This window comes from Rattus norvegicus, chromosome 2 (assembly GCF_021556685.1).
Source record: "Rattus norvegicus strain SHRSP/BbbUtx chromosome 2, alternate assembly SHRSP_T2T, whole genome shotgun sequence".
Classification (NCBI taxonomy): domain Eukaryota; kingdom Metazoa; phylum Chordata; class Mammalia; order Rodentia; family Muridae; genus Rattus; species Rattus norvegicus.
The window spans coordinates 151,503,708-151,510,035 of record NC_141535.1 but is presented as its reverse complement, the minus strand read 5'-3'; positions in this window follow the sequence as shown (position 1 = coordinate 151,510,035).

The following is a 6,328-nucleotide window of genomic DNA, read 5'->3' as shown; positions in this document are numbered from 1 at the left end:
AACTTGTGTTCTCTGACAGGAAAATACTGAAGCAGGAGAAAAATGACCTGCTAGAGAATAAAGTTATTGTTAATGATAAAATAAATAAATCAATCCCATCATCTCTGAAAATCATATGTATTCATCAATGTGATCCTCAGAAGGACCTTATGGGCTAGAGATAAAGTGTCACCTAAAAGGCTCAAATGTTCGATGCCTGCCTGCCAGCTGACAGGCTTTCAGGATGTGACAGGATCTTGAAGATTTGACCTAATCATTGTTTTAATCTATTGGTGAAGTCATAATTATACTATGAGAAGGTGGACACTGAGGAAGATGGGGCCTGACTGAAGGAAGTGGGCCAGCTGGGAACCTACTTCCTAGGAGAATTTGTTCTGGTGTCTTCCTGTCCTCCTCTCCACTTCCAGATCACAATGAGGCCAGTTAGTTTGCTTTTTCCCACACCTTCCTTCACAATGTTGGGCTTCACTACAGTCCTCCATAGCAACAAATTAAGCTCATTTTGAGCCCAAATCTCCGACACTGTAAACCAAAATAAACTTTTACTGCTTTCAAATTGTCTATGCAAGGTCATCAGTTTGCTTGTTTTGGGCACAGTGAGAAAAATGCCAACTATCTCAGGTATGTAAGAAATTGGTAACAGCTTTTGTCTCTACAAGGAAACTACATATTCTTTTCTGTTTTTCATTCTTGTGCGCATATCTGGCTATTCAGAAAAGATGTTTTAGAAATGGATCGCTGTGTTGGGAATTAGACATCTTTCAATTTGTGTGTATTTATGCCTGGTAGTTCTACCTCGAATGTAAATGTTATAGGTAGGCAAACACTCCTAATCAGTGCTCTAATCACTTGTGGGCTGACCTGGTGATGAACAGTTCTCAGCCAGGGCAGGGTAGAGGGATAAAATATAAGGAATGTTTCAGAACGTTTTCTCTTAGGATGACTGTCCTCCTTAGAAGATGGTAGACTTATCTCTAATTCAGTCAAAGATTTGAAAAGGCTACCCTGACTGGACAGGGAACTGAGAGGGGATGGGGAGTGGGTAGTTTTGAAAGGTATTTGCAGTCTGTCCTTGGGTTCTAAAAACAAACCTCTCCCAGCAGAAATGTCATCCCAGCTCTCACGAGTGCTCAACCTCTGGGACACTGTGTTGATAGACTGGTAAGTAATAGGATGGAAATCAAGTGATTTCAGCTGCCTGTATTCTGAGCTAACCCTGGTTTCCTACAGTACTGTGCCAGGGAAGGTCAGCCAAGAATACTCATGATCTGCTCATCATGAGAAAAGAAAACCTGTCTCATGTTAAATAAAGCATGTCTGCATATGTAAAAGTCTTATTTAAAAGAAAATTTGCCGTCAAGAACCTGAACTAGTTATGGAAATGACGTTCAGACTCTATTTTTAAGATGCATTAAATATGTATCTTCGTGGAGATGTGAGGAATTAATTTGCTTTGGGGCAAAATTTCCATTACTTCTGAAGTGGGTGTGGGAATTCATGCAGGGGCAGAGCTTGGGGAATTGGCAGAGTGGCTGAGGCTGCTGGGAGCAGAACTGCTCATTAGAAAAGGCCACGGGAACACCCCAAGAGCTGCTGCATGTGAAACTGAGTCAGAGAGCACAACCTGATCACGGAGTGCAGAACAACAGAAACTGCCAGTCATGAGCCTGGGACCACAGCTTTGCACTCTCTGTGTGAAACCAAAACGCCTTCAGTCTGCTGATCCTGAAGCTGGGTCAGGATGAAAGGCTTTGAACACTAGCTCAGGAGTCTTACCTCAGCCTCCCCTTGCAGCAGGAACCCTTCAGGGAGAAATCAGGAAGAACCCTCCAGGTGTCAGGCCTATCGTCTGTGCCCACAGAACCTGATCCCAGAGGAGGAACCTATTAAAACATGGGTCAGTACAGAAGGCTGAGCTAACTTCTGGACCAGAATTCTTGGTTCTCATAATGAGGCTTCTGGAAAGGCCTGTTTTTCTGGTCCCTGACAACAAACCCTTTAACATTCTAGGGGAGAGGGACTAGTTGACATAGGGTATGGGCACTAGACAGTGGAAGTGGGGGCAGGAAGAGAAAGGAGGGAGAGACAAGAATGGGGTAAAGGAGGGGAAATAGATTCTAGAACTCATGTGGTAACATCACCGACAAGAACACTTTAGAACCCAAGGCAGCAGATATGTCAGTGTCCTGGGAGGAATTCTGAATTTTTATTTCTCTTCTCTTTTCTGAAGTTCTTTGGAGTTCTTCAGCCTGCAATCAGATGACTTTCTTTGTGACATAAGGTTAAGGCTAAGGTGCTAGTATTAATGATTCAAGCTATTGACTATTTCTTCAATTGTCATAGAATCATAAAGGACCTTAGAAGTCTGTACTACTCGTTTTTCAGGTAGGAAAACTAGCGGCTGGTGACTTGGTTAAAGCTCACAAAATAATGGACTAGAATTCAAGCTGTTTTTCCAACAATGACATTAATTTCTCACTCACAATTCTATCCATGGCTTTGTATGCTCCATTCTCCTGTCCCACAGAGAAAATGTGTTGTTCTCAGGAATGACAGAGGAGACAGCAAAGCTTGTATGTAGGGCCCTGCAGAGCTTAATATGATTAAAGAAAACTTTGTTGCTTTAAGATGGTCTTTTTCTTCAGGTCGGACTGTTCGAATTCAATCTCATGACAATCCCTCTGCCTTAAACTTTCTCAGTGTTGGAATTACAGGTTCGAATTAACATTCTTGGCTTAAAGGAATTAGCAAATAGAGAAATAAAAATTGAACCAAATACGATAAAGGTTGTCTTCAGGGAAGCAATGCCTGCTAAGTACTATCTCATCAGCTAGGATGCCGTCTAGACTCAGTACTCAGTCACTGCAGGTAATACAAGGCACTTAATTAAACTGTCTAAACACATGGCACAATTTGACAATAAGTACTTGCAGTTTACCAGAATTTTCTGGTTTGGCAATTTATCCTGATCAAATGAATGACATTATTGTCACTCTGGCCACCTAGAGGTAAAAACAGAATTCAAAATTTGATGCTGTGCCTTGAATCACTTTATAAAGCACATTTCACAGCAAGGGTGAAACAGCTGATTCTACTGACTTAGGGACCCGTCATCCCTCCTTTCAGTGACACTTGGTGGATATATGTCACCCCAGTCATTATGTGATAGATACATAGCTGCCAATACATGGAATTCTTTATCTAGGAATTCCACAGCCATGGCTGTTTTCTTCCAACAGTTTTGGCTCACTAGACACCCCTAAAAAGGTATTATAGTTTAGGTATGAAGTACAGTTCCCCCTCATCTGATAACACTATTCTGGAAGGTTCCAGAAACTGTAGGAAGTAGGTCATAGCTAGAGGAAGTAGGTCACTGGGAAGGGCATCTTTGGGAAGGTCTCCTTTTCCCCACCCTCAGTTTCCAGCACTCACAGTGGCTCACAACCACCTTTTACTCTAGTTTCAGTGATCTGATGCTCTTCTGACTTCTGCAGGTAGTAGGCATGCTGTGGGGCACATGCATGCAGGCAAAGCACATCCATGTGCTCTTCTGCTTTTCTACTGTGAGTTTATACAAGGCCTTTGTCAGATGAGGCCTCCTGGGTCTTGGGCTACATACACTTTACATTTAGATTACCATGCCTCAGTATTGTATTAACAAGACATCACCCTACCTTAAGATCTTTGGTCACCTATGTAAAGCCCCTTAGCCTAGTAAGTAGCATGGTGACAGGTAACTAAAGCAGACTTGTTACTATTAATGGGGAAAATTTGATTGCATATCATCAACTAGATGCTGTTCTGCTTTACATTATCTAAATCTGCCCACAACCCAGTTACTAAAATCATATGACTTTCCTGAACAGACAGGCTTGTGACTAAGTGGCTGCTGACAAATGGCAGTGATTTAAAACAAAATTGGGTAACAATGATTCACAAAAACCTGCATTCCCACTCATCTAACACAACACATATACACCAACCTTTAAGACCGCAGAAGCTGTAGCTCTAGAAAAATACAGGTATGCTTCTAGAGCCATGGGTAGAAACATGCATTTAGAATGAATCCAGCTACTTTTCTAAGAGGCATTCCATATACCAGGTTCAATCAGCTTAAAAAAATCACTGAGAACAATGCTAGTTAAACTTAAAATTGCTATCTTACAGTTAGCAAGTTTAGAGAGTCGGATTTACGCTCTTGAATGAGAAACTGGGATGCTGGGGGGGACATGCAACTCAGCAGCACAGCACTTGCCTAGCATGCCCATGGGTTGTCAGCACCACAAAACAAAGACTCTAAAAACCTTTGATTGGAACTGACCTTTGTCAAAACTCCATCACTGCTGCTCAAAAACAAACTAATAAGTAAAATGTTTATTTCAGAGTACAATGTCATCATGCCATCAAGTACAGGGTACAGAACTCTTGCCACTTAGCTGTTAAATGTAGTACTTAATTGAACTGGGGAACTATTGCAAGTATAGACCTACCAAACAATCTGATACCAAGGACTTGAAAAGCATTAGAAGGGGTTTAGAGGCTCTTGAACACTTACTTTAATTGAGTCTGTAAGCTACTCAATTAAAATGATTTTAAGATTAAATATAGTTAAGGAGACACAATTAGTTATAAATAAGTTAAATAACCATGTTAATACAGGAGCCTACTAACCCAAATTAAATCGAAATCTAACCCTGCTTGCTTCTGCCCTTTCTTTGCTTGCTTGTAGCCCTATGATTACTCATGGCCCATCACTGAAAGGTCTCGTCTGTACTGTTAGCTGGTCTTATTTTTATGGCTTAAGTCACTCCTTGAGTATTTCTGAGGGGACTTAATGCCTACACAGAACTGTCAGAGAACTCTTTTTCTGAAACTAGCCTTACACAAAGATGTTTGTCAGCAATACTTCTTGAACATATGGTAAATTTTTAGTCAACAACTTTAAACATGGCAGAATTTCATACAGAATCTAACTGCATGTAAAAACCTAATAATTAACATGAAGTACAGAATGGCTAAAAGCTTTCAGAACTCAACTCTGCTCCATTAATTTGCCTGCAAATGAGTAAGCAGGCTGGACAAGTCTGTTTTAAAAAACTTAATACTGTCCTAAGAAAAAAATGTAACTATCCGGCTTTTAACCTTATAAGGAAATAGTATCAGTTATTTATATTTATATAATTTAAAAAAAGTAGAGTCTTAAAGAATATTTCTAGTGTTTAGATTTTTCTGAAGAAGCATTTCAGATGAAAGTACAGCCCAGAGTTAGAGTCCTAGCTACTAGGGAACCTGAGGCCAGAGAATCCAAAACTTAAGGTCATTCTGGACAACTAGTGAGACCCAGATTCAAAACAAAAGATAAAAAGAGAGCTTGCGATACAATCAGTGTTAGAGAGCTGGCTTGCCATATGAAGAGGCCTAGACTCCCTCCCTAGTACTGCACAAACAAAAATAAACAAGCAACAGTAAAAAAGGGTGGATGGTGCTAGGTGCACTGACTCATGCCTGTAATTACTGGACCTGACTGAGACAACAGATCTTCACAGTCTCTAGTCCAGCTGAGGTGCATACTGAGTCCAAAGACTGCCTAGACTACAAAGTGGGACCATGTCTTAAATACTCAACAGCAAAGCAACAAAAAGCCCATTTTCAGATAAGTGTACCAACTATTTAAAAAGTTGTAATTTGTCTGGGACTAGAACTTAATTTCAGGAGAGGTTGAGGCAGGAAGGAGGCCCTGGATTTTGAGGCCAGACTGCTCAAATATATGGGAAAACAAAGTCAAGTTTAAATTTAAATTCTAAGGGATCAAATATGTATAAAGAAAAAACTTTTAGGTCAGGTATGATGGCGCAAGCCTTTAATCCCAGCACTTAGGAGACAGAGGCAGGCAGATCTCTGAGGCCAGCCTGATACACAGTGAGTTCCAGGACAGCCAGCGTCTCTGTCTCTGTCTCTGTCTCTGTCTCTGTCTCTGTCTCTCTCTCTCTCTCTCTCACACACACACACACACACACACACACACACACACCTCAAAAAGAAAAAAAAATGCTTTACTAGTACAGTATTATACAATACTGAAATATTTCAAGGAGTTTGTAGACTCATCCCCTAGATGTTTCAACCATATTTTAAATGAAATGATATAAATTATAGTTGTGCTGATAGGAAGAAAGCCACTAAATGCTTTTCAGTATGTTTCAAACCCATAGAACCATTACAAAATTTAGACTGATCTATACATAACAGCTAATTCAGAACATAAATATTACAGGAACTTAAAGTCATTATCATGGTAGTACATACAACAGTCTGAGGTGTTCACATA